Source organism: Dendrobates tinctorius, unplaced genomic scaffold, assembly GCF_039654945.1.
Source record: "Dendrobates tinctorius isolate UK_male_01 unplaced genomic scaffold, ASM3965494v1 ptg000250l, whole genome shotgun sequence".
Classification (NCBI taxonomy): domain Eukaryota; kingdom Metazoa; phylum Chordata; class Amphibia; order Anura; family Dendrobatidae; genus Dendrobates; species Dendrobates tinctorius.
Window position 1 is genome coordinate 26,772,963 of NW_027361917.1, and position 16,175 is coordinate 26,789,137.

General features: G+C 45.9%; 1 protein-coding gene and 1 long non-coding RNA gene across 4 annotated transcripts in view; one reads left to right on the top strand and one right to left on the bottom strand.

The window, feature by feature from the left end:
* LOC141063510 (uncharacterized) overlaps positions 1 to 168 on the bottom strand; it is a 100,968-nt gene extending 100,800 nt beyond the window's left edge. Inside the window, exon 1 of the long non-coding RNA XR_012224891.1 lies at positions 58 to 168. This is a non-coding gene — a long non-coding RNA (uncharacterized lncRNA). The remainder of the gene's footprint in view (positions 1 to 57) is intronic.
* The window catches only part of LOC141063508 (interferon-induced, double-stranded RNA-activated protein kinase-like), a 253,146-nt gene continuing 237,075 nt past the window's right edge, over positions 105 to 16,175 (top strand). For 2 of the 3 annotated variants that reach the window (XM_073557588.1, XM_073557590.1), the window contains exon 1: positions 106 to 239. The gene's annotated coding sequence lies outside the window, so the exon portion shown is untranslated. Of the gene's footprint in view, positions 240 to 16,175 lie in introns of all 3 variants that reach the window. The other variant, XM_073557589.1, reaches the window with a different exon arrangement.

Sequence of the window (16,175 nt, forward strand, 5' to 3'; positions counted from 1 at the left end):
GCCCTGTGTCCGGTATAGGCCGGCGTCACTGACAGGTTTCGGCTTTCTGATCATTACCAGGAGAAACGAAACTGAAACCGCGGGCTCTCCCGCCTCCGCCGCCCTCCCGCCACTGCCGCCAGACTTCTCTTGGGTTTCAGCTCCCGGAGCAGAAGCCATCGGTGTCCGTACATAAACCTTCCCGGGAGACGGCGGCCAGTGCCCGGAGCCCCCTGCGGTGCAGTCCGTGGACGTCGCAGGTGAGGAGGACGCGGCCCTGAGCTGACCGGAGGCGGACGTGCTGTGTAGCTGCCGCCGCTGGGGAGAGCACACAGCTCTGGGAACCTACGCGGCATGCTGGGAGTTGTAGTTCCTCAACCCGCTACCAACCTCACTCCAGGATTTTACTTGGTGCAAGCCAGGATTCCTGATAGTGTAGATTGGTGTGCTGTGAATTGTAACAAGTATGGGGGACAATTACTATTGTATTGTAGCAGAATTAGCCCAGCTAGATTCTCGGGGTGTGTTCACACTCAGTCTTTTTGCTGAGTTCTTGGAGCAGAAATTGAGCAACATCGCCCCAAGTTTTTAAAAAAGTTTCTGTTCAGATTCTGCTCCAAAAACTGAACCCCCCTCCTCTTAGTGTACAGATACCATCATGCAATGTTCACAGGGAATTTATTTGAGAAAATCAAAAATCTCTTCCAAAACTTGGAAAACTCTTCCTGTTCATTTCTATGGGAAATCTGCATTGCTGTTCATACAAGAATTGCTTTTTAACCTGAAGCGATTAACCCCTTTACTCCCGAAGGTGGTTTGCACGTTAATGACCGGGCCAATTTTTACAATTCTGACCACTGTCCCTTTATGAGGTCATAACTCTGGAAAGCAGTCTCTGGTTCCCACTGATTCTGAGACTGTTTTCTCATGACATATTGTACTTTATGATAGCGGTAACATTTAGGCTACTTTCACACATCAGGTTTTCGGCGTCAGGCGCGATCCGGCGTCGTGCCGGAACGCCGCATCCGGCAAATGTTTAGTAAAACCATATGTGACGGATCTGGTTTTCTGCCGGATCCGTCTTTTTCTTGACTGACAAAACCAGATCCGTCTCATCCGGTACATCCGTTTTTCTATCCGTTTTTCGACGGATTACGCCGGATCCGGTTTTTAAAATTGACCCATGTGGCCTTCCGAACGGGATTGGCTACTGGAAAACTATATATAGCATGTTCCTACAGCCCTTCTTTGACAGGTTGTAGAGGAGAAAGTGCAGGTTGGAGAGAAGAGCAAGTTATTGGCGAAGATGGATGTTGTCATTGGAAATATTCTGAAGAATTTGGCGGATTTTATAGCGGAGGCGAATTGTTTGAGGGTGATTGTTCTGGAGAAGGAGAGAGCGAGACAGCAGCGCATCAGGCATCGTAGACGACGTTTGTGGATCCACCCCATCACAGCCAAGAGAATGACGCGTGGGGTCTATTCTACACTCTGCATGGACCTTCGACGAAACCCGGATACATTTTTTGGATATGTGCAGATGAAAATGGAGAATTTTGATTACTTGGTGGAGCGCATTGCACACCTCATAAGAAAAGCGGACACCTATTGCCGCTTCTCTGTTTCACCCGCAGAGCGTCTGATGGTGACTTTAAGGTAAGCCACATTTATTGGATGTGATCGCATCAGAGCACACTTTCACTGCAATCTTGTTGGTGGTAGTTTGTATCTCCAAGTGTTATAGCTCAGTTTTGGTATGTAATGCTGTGATTTAAAACTAATTTATTGTTTTTTAATTCCCCACAGATTTCTTGCAACTGGAGAATCCCTTTCGTCACTGCATTTCCAGTACAGACTCGGGATTTCCACCATATCTGGAATAGTGAAGTACACATGCCGTGCACTGTGGGACTCCTTAGCTGAAGAGTTTTTACCAGAGCCCACAACAGAGAGGTGGATTGAAATTGCTGACAAGTTTCAACAGATATGTCAGTTTCCCAACTGCTTGGGCGCTGTGGACGGGAAACATATCCGCATTGTAAAGCCAGCTGGATCGGGATCGGAATATTTCAATTAAAAGAAATATTTTTCAATTGTCCTCATGGCCATCGCTGACGCGGAATACAAATTTATTGCGGTTGATATTGGGGCCTATGGCCGCTCCAATGACTCTCAAGTTTTCAAACTGTCTGCCATGGGGCGTAAACTGTATGGAAACACCTTCCAGTTCCCACCACCTAGACCGCTGCCGCAAACATCTGGTCCACCTATGCCATTTGTCTGTGTAGGGGATGAAGCCTTCCAGCTGTCAGAACACCTTTTGAAACCGTACTCTAGCAGAGGATTGACAAGACCAAAACGCATTTTTAATTACCGCCTCACAAGAGCAAGAAGAATGGTTGAATGTACCTTTGGTATTCTGACAGCCAAATGGCGGGTCCTATTGACTGCGATCAACCTCAAGACAGAAACTGTGGACGAGGTGATCAAAGCGTGCGTGGTACTCCACAATTTTGTTATCTGCAAGGAACCCATTTCCATTGAGGACACCTCTGAAGAAACCACCTTGCAAGATTACCATGACATTACCACCAGAAGTTCTGTGACGGTTTCAGTAATGAGGGACAATTTTGCACTATACTTTATGTCACCTCAAGGCAGAGTACACTGGCAGGATGACAGAGTGTGAAAGATTTGTGCCCAACCAAACTTGTGTACCTTCTGTACCAACAGTATATACCTTTGCCAACCAAAGTTGGCTATCTTGTCATGGTCTCTATTTTTAGCTTTAGGCCACAGGTGTGTACCTGGTTGTGTTTTATGCAAAGTATTTCACCTTTTAACAAAAGTTGTGTACATTGTTAGGAAATCACCAACAATAAACACAACTTTTTAGGTGAAATACTTTGCTTCAAACACAACCAGGAACACAACTGTGGCAAAAAGCAAAAATTTACCCACAGTTATATACCTAGTTTTGAATACCATTTCACCTTTTAAATACCCTGTATTTAACCTTTTTCGCCGCAGAAAGAAATGACAGACAACCAGTGTAAAATAATTTAACTTTTATTGAAAAATGTTTTTTTTAGTAAACTTTTTTAAAATTTTAATAAACTTGTTTAATAAAGCTTTGAAACCATAAAACTGGTCATTTTTATTTAAATACACACATTATAAATCTGTAGTGTGTGGTGGAAATACTGCTGGAGGGGCTGCGGGACACTTCGACACTGGGAGTGTGGAGAGAGGACTGGGATCGTGGTGGGGAAGGAACAGTTAGAGGTGAAGGTGTGGAAAAAACTACAGAATGGGTGGACATGTGGGAAGCAGAAGAGGTGGTGGGTGGTGGAGTGGAGGGTTGGGCAGGGACTGTAGGAGCAGATGATGTTGATGGCAAGTTGTATGGGGAAGGAGTTTGGTACGGGGCAGGTTGCTGGAAGTGGGGAGATGTCTGGTACGGGCCAGGTTGCTGGAAGTGGGGAGATGTCTGGTACGGGGCAGGTTGCTGGAAGTGGGGAGATGTCTGGTACGGGGCAGGTTGCGGGAAGTGGGGAGATGTCTGGTACGGGGCAGGTTGCTGGAAGTGGGGAGATGTCTGGTACGGGGCAGGTTGCTGGAAGTGGGGAGATGTCTGGTACTGGGGAGGTTGCTGGTACTGGGGAGGTTGCTGGTACTGGGGAGGTTGCTGGTGCTGGGGAGGTTGCTGGTGCTGGGGAGGTTGCTGGTGCTGGGGAGGTTGCTGGTGCTGGGGAGGTGGATGGTGATGGGGAGGTGGATGGTATGTAATAGGAGGGGGAGGATGGAAAGTGGCTGGAGGGGGTGTAGATGTAATAGGAGGGGGAGGATGGAAAGTGGCTGGAGGGGGTGTAGATGTAATAGGAGGGGGAGGATGGAAAGTGGCTGGAGGGGGTGCAGGTGGAGGAACTACTGTGGTGGGAGGAGGAGGTTGGGAGGTAACTTGCTGGAGAGCAGCGTGGCATGAATGCATTACATGCATCTGCTGGGCAGGAGAGAGCGTTTCCATGCGCTCCACAACAGACCTGAAAAAGGTGTGGTTTGGCGAAGATCTTGCTTCTGAATGCATGGTTTGCAGAAGTGTCTTCACCTCCAGAATGCTGGAGTTGATCTGCTGATAGCCTGCGGAGATTTGCTCTGACAAGACTTTTAGACAGTTCTGGAAAGATGCATTCAGATGCAAGAACTCTGGCGCATAAGTCTTTTCCTGACCCCTCTGCCGCTGCCGCCCAGTACCCGCAGGTGTACTAGAGGTGGCAGGGGCAGAAGGGTGGGGTAAAGGGAAAGCGATCTCCTCACCAGCAGCTTCATGTAATGTAGGCGGCCACGATGCTCCTGTGCTGGTGGATGGGACAGATGGGTCGAATGTGTGGGAAGGCTGGGAAGGTGCAGATGTACCGGGGCGGTCGAAGTGTCCCTCGGTGCCGGTCTCCTCAGGGATCGCCTCAGAAGGGTCCAATCGTGCAGGCTCCCGAGTGCTGCTCACCGTGCTGTGGAATAAAGAGAAAAAAAACCAATTAAAATAGTGACATGGTACGGCCCTGGTTGAAAAAAAAATGTTACATCTAAACATTTTTTTGTCACATGTGGTGTGTAATATTTACCTTCTGGTGAGCATTGTCTCCCGGAGGAACGACAGGGCTCGTGCGTACTTGTACTTGCTCCTGCGTCCTCCAGATCCACTCGGGGCCCGCATCTCTTTATTGAACTCCTTCTTGAAACGATCCCTCACAGACCGCCACCGCTTCACAATTCTCTCCCCTGAAACGAGAAAGGACAAAGTGGTTAGTATACAACATCAGTGTTTCCCAAACTCCAGTCCTCATGGTCCCCAGGGGTCATGTTTTCAGGATTTCCAAAGTAAATAGAAATCCTGAACACATGATCCGTGGGGACCACGAGGACTGGAGTTCGGGAAACACTGGTTTAAATCAAGCAACCAGTACTGTATATACTTACGCTCTTTAATCTGGGCCCGAGCTTCGAGGTCCTCCCAGCGGTCCACAAGGAGCGAACAGATTTCCTCCCAGAGTCGTCGGGTAACGATCAGGTCAGCGTGGCGGCGGTCATCCATATTCCAGAGCGGCTCCCTTTCTCTGACGAGATTGATGAGGCGGTCCACATCAATCCCTCCATCCTCACCGTCAGAGTCGGGAGCACGCTGTGAAGGCTGTTAAAGAAAAAGACAAAAATAACATAATTAGCCTCCACAAAAGAAATGAAATAAAAAGTGCAAAAAAAACAAAGCAAAAATATTTATACTTACACGCTGGTGACCGCCGCGTTGCTGTCGCCGACGACCCTGGGAGGCACTGCGAGGACCTCTTGGCCGAGCACCAGATTGGGAAGACTAGAGAAGAAAACAAAAAATGTTATGTCTTTGGATGTAGGCATTTGTTTGCTGTGTGTGGTCTGCAGAACATTGTTTTCTATGTGTTGTGTGTAGTGTGATGTTGTGTTTCTGCGTTTGATGCAAAAAACTTACCAATTGTGAGCCCACTCCAAGTGTCTGTCCACCCCTTCCTTCTTCTTCTGGGAGCTCCTCTTCATCTTGTGATTCCTGTTTTGAAATAAAAGGCAATGAATACACATATATTACAGAGATGATGGATTTTGGAAATAAAAACTTACCGTCAAACGCTGACGATGCGAGGGAGGGCTCCCAGAAGATGTGCTGTCTTCCTCATGGCCAGACTCCATGGCTGTGGGTGGTGTTTCTGCTGCTGCCATTGCTGCTGCTGCTGCTGCATCTATTGGGCGGCTGTTGAATAAAGAGAAACAAAGGGCCAATGAATATCTTGATATTCCATAGCCCTAGTTTGGAGGAATGGGGGATTTGATAATTACCGTCTCTCATCTGCTGCTGGACTCCCCTCCCGTTGTTCAGCATGCTGCTCCATTTGGGGTGGTGCTGATGGTGCTGCTGCTGCAGATGTCTGCTGCCTTCTCCTGCTCCTGGTTCTTGGCTTGGGTGGCATGTTGGGTGTGGCTGAGGGTCCCATTGTCTTGCTTTTATATATGTCCTGTGGGCAGAGCTACTGAGCATGCTCAGACCAAAGAAACCGGATCCGGCGCATTGCGGCGCTCATAGGCTTTCATTGTATGAAAAAGCCGGACACGCCGGATGCGGCGTGTCCGGCTTTTTCGACGGATACAAAAAACGTTACAGTCTCCGTTTTTTCCAGACGCCGGATCGCGTCATATTGCCGGATCCGGCGAAAATCGGATGAAACGCATGGCCATCCGGCTCGATCCGGCTCTAATGCAAGTCAATGGGGGGGAAACCGGATCCGGCATTGCATTTCGACGGATCCGGTTTTAGTCAAAAGCGCCTGATCGCGCCTGAAGCCGAAAACCTGATGTGTGAAAGAGGCCTTATTCGGCACGACTTGCGTTTATTTGTTAAAAAAAATAATGGATATTTGACGAAAATTTTGAAATTTTCTAACTTTGAATTTTCATACCCTTAAATCGCAGCTATATGTCACACAATATACTTAATAAATAACATTTCCACATGTCTACTTTACATCAGCACAATTTGGGAACCAAAATTTTTTTCTGTTAGGGTTAAAATTTGACCAGTGATTTTTTCCTTTTTGCAGCATAATTTACAAAGCCCTATTTTTAGGGACCATCTCACATTTGAAGTCACTTTGAAGGGTCTATATGATAGAAAAAACCCAAATGTGACACCATTCTAAGGCTAGGTTCACATTGCGCTATGGCATCCGTTAAATGGATGTGCTAACGCTGATGTCATTTTTGACATCTTTAGTGACCTAGCGCTAACGGTATGCGTTAACGCATGGTAGCGCTAAGGTACCATGCGCTACCATGCGCTAACCCATACGGTTCTATGCCCAGCCAACGAGTCCGTTCCCTGTGCGTTACTGCCAGCGCACCAAAAAACGCTGCATGCAGCGTTCGAGGGTGCGTCATGAATTAACGCATACTTGGTAACGCATGCCGATTTTGGCATGCGTTAGGATGCGCTACATTCATTGCGGGCAATGGCGGCGTTAACGGATCCGTTACGTAGCGTTAGTGCCGCTATGTAACGGATCCATCAGCGCATTGCCCCCTAACGCAATGTGAACCCAGCCTAAAAAGTGCACCCCTCAAGGTGCTAAAAACCACAATCAAGCAGTTTATTAACCCTTTAGGTGCTTCACAGGATTTTTTTAGAAAAAAAAGTAAACATTTAACTTTTTTCACAAAAAGTTGACTTCAGATCCAATTTTTTTTTATTTTGACAAGGGTAATTAGGAAAAATGGACCCCAAAATTTGTTATGTAATTTCTCCTGAGAATGCATGAGGGAGAAAACCACTACACTATTTGGGCACACAGCAGTGCTTGGAAGGGAAGGAGCATCATTTAACTTTTTGAATGCAAAATTTGCTGGAGCAATTGGCGGATGCCATGTCACGTTTGGAGAGCCCCTGATGTGCCTAAACAATGAAAATCCCCCACAAGTGAAAAAAGAATAAATTAGAATAAAGAATAAATTAAATTTTACCACTAAAAATAGGATTTTTTTTTTTTTTTTTTTTTACAACAAACATTTTTTTCCTGAGTGTGCCAGTACCCTACATGTGATCTGGAAATATTTTTCAGGCACAGTGCAAAGCTCAGAAGGCAAGGAACGCCAGATTTTACTGTTAGGCCGGGTTCACACGTACCGGAACTCTCGCGGAAATTACCGCGAGAATTCCGGAATTCCATTCCGTGGGAAAATCGCATTTTAAATTCCTGCGGAAAAACTAGCATTTTGCTAGCGTTTTCCAAGCAATCTGGAGCATCGCTTGGAGAACTGATTGACAGGTTGGTCACACTCGTCAAGCATAGTGTTTGACGAGTGTGACCAACTTTTTACTATTGAGGCCGCCTATGCGGCATCAATAGTAAAAGATAGCATGTAAAAAATAATATAAAAAAAAAATATATTGTTATTCTCCCGGTCCCAGTAATCCTTTGCGCGAATTACCGCGATGACGTCCGTTCTCGCGGGATCGCGACGTCTCGCGGTCATTCGCGATGACCGCGAGACTTTGCGATCCCGCGAGAACGGACGTCATCGCTCGGAAAGGCTGACTGGGACCGGGAGCATGGAGAAAGGCGGGAAGGCTGCGCAGGACGTCGGAAGGTGAGAATAACAATATTTTTTATTTAAAATTCTATTTTTTACAGGGATATGGTACCCAAAGCCCGGAGGACAGTCTCCTCTCCTCCGGGCCGTGGGTACCATCCGCAAATGTTCTGCTTACTTTTTGCATGGTGTGCACAGCCACATGCAGAAAGTAAGCAGAACAATGCATTCCTATGGGTGCGGGATCGCCGCGATTCCGCAAAATTAATGAGTATGCTGCGTTATTTACCGCGAAGCGATTCCGCCGTGGTAAAAACGGCACCATTAGCACAGCATTGCGGAATCCCATAGGAATGCATAGGATGCTTATTTTTCGCAGCAAAATCGCGCGGTGGAGTACTCCAGACTGAGGATAGTTCCAGACTGAGCCGGTGGAGGACTCCAGACTGAGCCGGTGGAGGACTCCAGACTGAGCTGGTGGAGGACTCCAGACTGAGGATAGTTCCAGACTGAGCCGGTGGAGGACTCCAGACTGAGCGTGCAAGCATGTCTTCCCCAAGACAGGACACGCATCCCCAGGCAGGTGATACAGCGGCAGCCAAAGATCACTCACGTCGAGGCTCCTCTGATAGAAGCCATGCCAACAGAACCCCTTCTCAGCCTGAGCCGGTACCTACAGCTTCTCTGGGTGAGTGGATAACTCTCTGCCTATCAAGCTGTTAAATATCTTGTCTCTCTCTCTCTCCTCCTCTATGTCCACTGCTGGCTAAGAGGAAGGAAAAATAAGGAATGTGTCCTCTGTACAAGTCCTTTACCGGACTCTTATACAAAGAGGCTGTGCAAAAAATGTATTAATGAAACCGCAAAACAGGCTTCAACACCAGCCACAGATATAAGGGCTATAATAAGGGAGGAATTACAGGCCCTAACCCAGTCTAGCGGCTTACCTAAGAAAACTAAGACTAAAAAGCCAGCTACAGTTAGCTTAGATACGGATGAGGACAAAGCAATAGTCTCTGACAGTTCCAATACATCCATATCATCATCTTCCTCTGGTATTGAGGGGCGTTCATGTTTTCCGTTGGATAACATGGACAACTTGGTGAAATCTGTGAGAAACACCATGGGATGCACAGAGACTAAAGAACCGCAAGAGATTATGTTTGCGGGATTAACAGATAGGAGGAGGAGAGCTTTTCCCGTTATACCAGCTGTAAAAGCCTTAGTGAAAAAGGAATGGGAGAAGCAGGACCAGAGAGGTTATCTTCCCTCGGCGTCAAAAAGAAGGTACCCCTTCAGCGACGAGGAGTTGTCAACGTGGTCTAAGGTCCCGAAGGTCGACGCGGCAGTCGCCTCAGCCTCAAAACAGTCGGCCTTACCAGTGGAAGACGCAGGGATTCTAAAAGACCCACTGGACCGGAAAGCAGATGCCTCACTAAAGAGAGCATGGGAGGCAGCCACGGGCACATTTAAACCGGCAATAACCAGTACGTGCACAGCTCGCTCTATGCTGGTCTGGATTGATCAACTAGACCAGCAAATAGAACAAAAAGTCTCCAGAGACAAGCTACGAGCTGCTATACCACTGATTCGTGGGGCAGCGGCATATATAGCGGATGCTTCGGCCGATTCACTGCGCATGGCAGCCAGAGCAGCAGGCTTGCTTAATAACGCCAGACGTAGCCTGTGGCCTAAGAGCAGGAAAAGTGACACCCAATCCAAGGCAAAGCTATGTGCCATACCTTGTGAGGGTGAGTTTTTGTTTGGGAAAACCTTAGACGAAATCCTTACAAAAGCAAAAGAAAGGCAAAAAGGGTTCCCTAACCCCTCTCTCCCATTTTATAGGAGGGCGTTTAGGAGACGACCATTTGGCAGGGGAAGACCAGCAGAGAATCAAAATCGCTGGGCCACGAAGGAAGAAAAAGGCAAAGGTGCTATGTTTAGAGGATCCTCCTTCCGCAGAGATCGGAACTAAGGAGCCAGTCCCTCCAGTAGGAGGGAGACTAAATTTTTTCTTCAGGAATGGGAGAAAATCACGGCCAGCCCTTGGATCCTAGGCATTATTAGGGAAGGATTAAAATTAGAGTTCCATCACGTATCCCGTAATTCAGTCATTGTAACATCCCTCAGCTCACCAGTCCAACAGCGGGCCTTAGAGACTGAAATTGTCAGTCTGCTGGACAAAAAAGTTTTGGTCCAGGTGCCTAAAGGACAGGAAGGGAGAGGATTTTACTCCCCTCTTTTTCTGATACCTAAACCAGATGGCTCATTCAGGACGATAATTAACCTGAGGAAACTAAATTCATTTGTAATAAATCATAAATTTAAAATGGAGTCCATTAGATCGGCAATTAAGCTCCTTTTTCCCAATTGTATGATGGCAGGCCTGGATCTGAAAGATGCCTATTATCATCTTCCCATCCATTACAGATTCCAGAAATACCTCAGAGTGGCGGTCTTCCTCGAGGGCACCATACAACACCTCCAGTTCACAGCCATGCCATTCGGCCTTTCCATCGCACCAAGAGTCTTTACAAAGGTGATGCTGGAAGTAATGGCTTTCTTACGACAGAAGGACACACTGATAGTTCCCTAATTGGATGATTTTTTGATAATAGGGAACTCAGCTAGACAATGTAATAAACGAGTTGCTGATGCAATCTTATCCCTACAGGCTCTGGGTTGGATAATAAACTTCAAGAAGTCCAGAATCGAGCCACAGTCAGTTCAGTCCTTCCTGGGTCTCCAACTAGACTCCATAAGCCAAAAATGTCTGCTACCACAGGTAAAGAATACAGCAATTAAAACGAAGGTCAGGTCAGCAATAGACAAGCCACACATATCCTTAAGGGAGGCAATGTCCCTCCTGGGGTCCCTTACTTCCTGCATCCCGGCAGTTCGGTGGGCCCAATTCCACACGAGAGAATTACAGCATCAAATTCTCTTAGAGGAGACCCAGGACCGTGGAAATTTGAGAAAGAAAATCACTTTCTCTCAGACGGTCCTAACCTCCCTAGCATGGTGGCTAGAGGAGGATAACCTATCAGGAGGAGTACCATGGGTGATAACACCCTCCCGTATAATTACTACTGACGCCAGCCCCACAGGATGGGGAGCTCATATGGGAAGTACCTTCGCCCAAGGCCTATGGGATATAAGTGAGGATCAGGATTCATCAAACTTAAAAGAGCTAAAGGCAGTTAGTCATGCATTATATCATTTTCTTCCGCAGTTACAAGGAGAAAACGTGAGGATCCTGTCAGACAACACCACAGTGGTCGCATATCTGAACAAGCAAGGCGGGACTCGATCAGTCGCATTAATGTCTTCCGCAAGAAAGATCTTGTCTTTAGCCGAAAAACATTTTTTGTCTCTCTCAGCCCTCCACATAAGAGGGAGAGACAATTCGGAAGCAGACTTTCTAAGCCGCCATACACTTCGGCAAGGAGAGTGGTGCCTGAGCCGACAAATATTCACACGCATTGTGTCATTATGGGGTCTTCCCCAGATAGATCTCTTCGCCACCAGGGAGAACAGGCAGGTGCGAAGATTCGCCTCTTTTAAAATGGCAGACAATCCGGAAATTCTGGATGCCCTCCAAGTCCCATGGCGGTTCATACTGGCATATGCATTTCCCCCAATCATACTACTACCACAGGTGATCAGGAAGATCAGGACAGAGGAAGCACAAATAATCTTAATAGCGCCATTCTGGCCCAGGAGGCCATGGTTTTCGTGCCTGCCAGCAATTGTCAGTGACAGAGCCTTGGGTGCTTCCTTCAACCCCAAGCTCCACTCACAGGGGCCATTCTTCCATCCTCAAGTGGACAATCTCCACTTGACGGCTTGGAACTTGAAAGGGAAATTTTGAGAGCAAGAGGATTCTCGGAGGGGTTAGTCAATACTCTCTTGCAAAGTAGAAAATTGGCTACGACAAAAATTTACACCTGGGTATGGAGAAAATTCCTGGAGTTTCACACAGCTGCTGATTCCAGAGAAATTCCTATAACAGCAATCCTAGAGTTTCTACAGAAAGGGAAAGATTTAGGACTATCTGTTAACACACTAAAAGTCCAGGTGTCGGCTCTAGGGGCCCTCTATAGTTATAACGTGGCAGGCAATAGATGGATAGCTAGATTCATCTTGGCCTGTGAGCGGAGCGAACCGGTACACATACCCAGAGTTCCTCCTTGGGACTTGAATCTGGTGCTGGAGGCCCTAACACGTCCACCTTTTGAACCGTTACTCAATATCCCTTAAGAACCTATCTCTTAAAACAGTACTGCTAGTTGCACTAACCTCAGCCAGAAGAGTTAGCGACATACAAGCACTTTCAATAGAACCCCCTTTTCTGTTGACATTCCAGGATGAGCTAATATTAAAACCAGTCCCCTCATACTTACCAAAGGTAGCAGGGAAGTTTCATAGATCACAAGAGATCCACCTCCCTTCTTTTTTTAGTAACCCTTCTACTCCAGAGGAAGAAAAGTTCCATACACTACACTGTGTTCCAAATTATTATGCAAATTGGATTTAAGTGTCCTAAAGATGTAATTTTTTGTTTTTCAAATAAACTCATAGATGGTATTGTGTATCAGGGCTCTTTGGATCACTGAAATCAATCTCAAATGCCTGTGATAATTAGTTTACAAGATGAGCTCAATTAAAGTAAAAAATACTACTTAAGAATGATGTTCCACATTATTAAGCAGGGCACAGGTTTCAAGGAATTTAGGAAAGAAAAAGGATCTCTCTGCTGCTGAAAAGCATCAAATAGTGCAATGGCTTGGTCAAGAGATGAAAACATTAGATATTTCCCAAAAACTTAAACGTGATCATCATACTGTTAAGAGATTTGTGGTTGATTCTGAGCACAGACATGTTGTGCTGATAAAGGCAGAATGAGGAAGGTTTCTGCCAGGCAAGTTCATCGGATTAAGAGAGTGGCTGCTAAAAAGTCATTATAAACCAGCAAACAGATATTTAAAGCTTATCTTAAAAAGGAGAAAACGGAGTAACGGATACAAAATATATGCAAAAGTATAAATTTTATTAGTACTCACATCAAGTGCTGACAAGTATACAAGTTGACTAAAATAGGGGGGATAAGCCCCAATGATACAACAATCAGGACAGACAAGGACAGGGTAAATAAAGTGATACCAGTGCTCGAAATCTACATGGCACAACGTTCAGTCAGCCCATGGGCATTGCACATAACAGACATGTGTCTAATGGTAAAAGATAGTCAAATATGGCATACTCAATTAAATGTGTATTGTACATAGTTGTACATGTCTAGAGCGCCAAAAAAAAAACAAAAAAAAAAAAACCATCCAGAGGGGTCAATGTGCAAGTCCAATGGACACTGAACATAAATGAATCAATGACATGTGGAAGGATTCTTAAATAGTAAATAACATATGTATCAGCATATCAAAACTGCGCAATTGTGCCAGAGAGAACCCGGGAGACGACCCTCCCAGCGGTCCAAATGACCGAAGTGTGGAAACAAGTAAAGGCAGGCTGCTTACCGGGGAGCAGAGGAGGTGAAGGCCCATGCAACGACACCCGACGTACGTTTTGCGCCCGCCACAGGCGCTTTATCCCTTGATAAAGCGCCTGTGGCGGGCGCGAAACGTACGTCGGGTGTCGTTGCATGGGCCTTCACCTCCTCTGCTCCCCGGTAAGCAGCCTGCCTTTACTTGTTTCCACACTTCGGTCATTTGGACCGCTGGGCGGGTCGTCTCCCGGGTTCTCTCTGGCACAATTGCGCAGTTTTGATATGCTGATACATATGTTATTTACTATTTAAGAATCCTTCCACATGTCATTGATTCATTTATGTTCAGTGTCCATTGGACTTGCACATTGACCCCTCTGGATGTTTTTTTTTTTTTTTTTTTGGCGCTCTAGACATGTACAACTATGTACAATACACATTTAATTGAGTATGCCATATTTGACTATCTTTTACCATTAGACACATGTCTGTTATGTGCAATGCCCATGGGCTGACTGAACGTTGTGCCATGTAGATTTCGAGCACTGGTATCACTTTATTTACCCTGTCCTTGTCTGTCCTGATTGTTGTATCATTGGGGCTTATCCCCCCTATTTTAGTCAACTTGTATACTTGTCAGCACTTGATGTGAGTACTAATAAAATTTATACTTTTGCATATATTTTGTATCCGTTACTCCGTTTTCTCCTTTTTAAGATTAGCATATGGAGTGGTAATCCATGCACAAGGCGTTTTTGGACCATGGTCACCGCCTTGTCTCGTTCTCTGATACTGGGCATTATCATATAGATATTTAAAGCTGCTGGTGCCTCTGGAGTCCCTCGAGCCTCAAGGTGTAGGATCCTTCAAAGGCTTGCTGTGGTGCATAAATCTACTATTCGGCCACCCCTAAATAGTGTTCACAAGCAGAAATGGTTGCAGTGGGCCCAGACATACATGAAGACTAATTTTCAAACAGTCTTGTTTACTGATGAGTGTCGAGTAACCCTGGATGGTCCAGATGGATGGTTGGTGGATGGCCACTATGTCACAACAAGGCTGCGACGTCAGCAAGGAAGTGGAGGAGTCATGTTTTGGGCCGGAATCATGGGGAAACAACTGGTAGGGCTCTTTAAGGTTCCTGAAGGTGTGAAAATGACCTCTGCAAAGTATATAGAGTTTCTGACTGACACATTTCTTCCATGGTATAAAAAGCAGAAACATGCCTTCAGGAACAAAATCATTTTCATGCATGACAATGCACCATCTCATGCTGCAAAGAATACCTCCAAGTCAATGACTGCTATGTGCATAAAAGGATATAAACTCATGGTGTGGCCACCATCTTCCCCTGACTTCAACCCTATAGAGAACCTTTGGAGTATCATCAAGCAAAAGATCTATGAGGGTGGGAGGCCGTTCACATCAGAACAGCAGCTCTGGGAGGCGATTCTGACTTCATGCAAAGACATACAAGCAGAAACTCCCCAAAAACTCCCAAGTTCAATGGATGCAAGAATTATGAAGGTGATATCAAAGAAGGGTTCCTATGTTAACATGTAATTGGGCCTGTTAAGGATGTTTTGAAGTTAAATAGCTTTTTTGTTCAGTGAATGTGACCTCCTAATGCTGCAAATTCCACAAATGAGCATTTTGATATGTTTTAAAGAACTGAAATGTTTAGAAATTCTAATGTGCCTAATAATTTGGAACAGTGCAATTTGAGTTTTTATTCATTTTGGAGATTATACTGTTATCAATGGGAGGTTTCTTCAATAAAATTTGATGTATACTCTAACCGGTGATGACCTTTATTAGACTGACTGTCATTTGTACCGACTATTTAGGAAAATCAGAGAAAAATATCATTTGCTTAGTAATTTGGAACACAATGTAGATGTTAGAAGAGCAGTATTACAATACATTGAGAGGTCTAGCAGCTGGAGGAAGAGTAGGGCTCTATTTGTTTCCTTCCAGGGCCAAAAGAAGGGATATGAGGTCACAAGGGGTACTCTGTCTCGGTGGATCAGAGACGCGATTGGTCTAGCATACTCCGAGAGCAATGAAGATCCTCCGGAGGGTATCAGGGCACATTCCGCCAGAGCTATGGCTTTCTCTTGGGCAGAGAGGGGAGACGTCGCAATCGAGTCTATATGTAAGGCTGCAACTTGGTCTACACCCTCTACCTTTTATAACCACTATAGGCTTGATTTATCATGCTCATCTGACCTAGCCTTTGGTAGAGCGGTCCTCGGCACGGTGGTCCCTCCCAGGTGAAGGTCTCTCCAAGTGGGTGCTGTCGTGGCGAAGAGTAAAAAGCCGGATTACTTACCGGTAATGCTCTTTTAATGAGTCCACGACAGCACCCGTTCACTAACCCTCCCTAGAAGTTAACATAATGTATGTATACCTTCTTAGTTGTAAAATTAATAAATTTAGAATATTGAATAATATAATGGCCTAATAATAGGCGGTCCTCCAGGTACTCTGAAATCCAACTGAGGAGGAGAGGCAGACCGCCCTCTTTCATCTCTGTAGGTTTCCTGTTCCTATGGGCGGATCCCTCTCTCCAAGTGGGTGC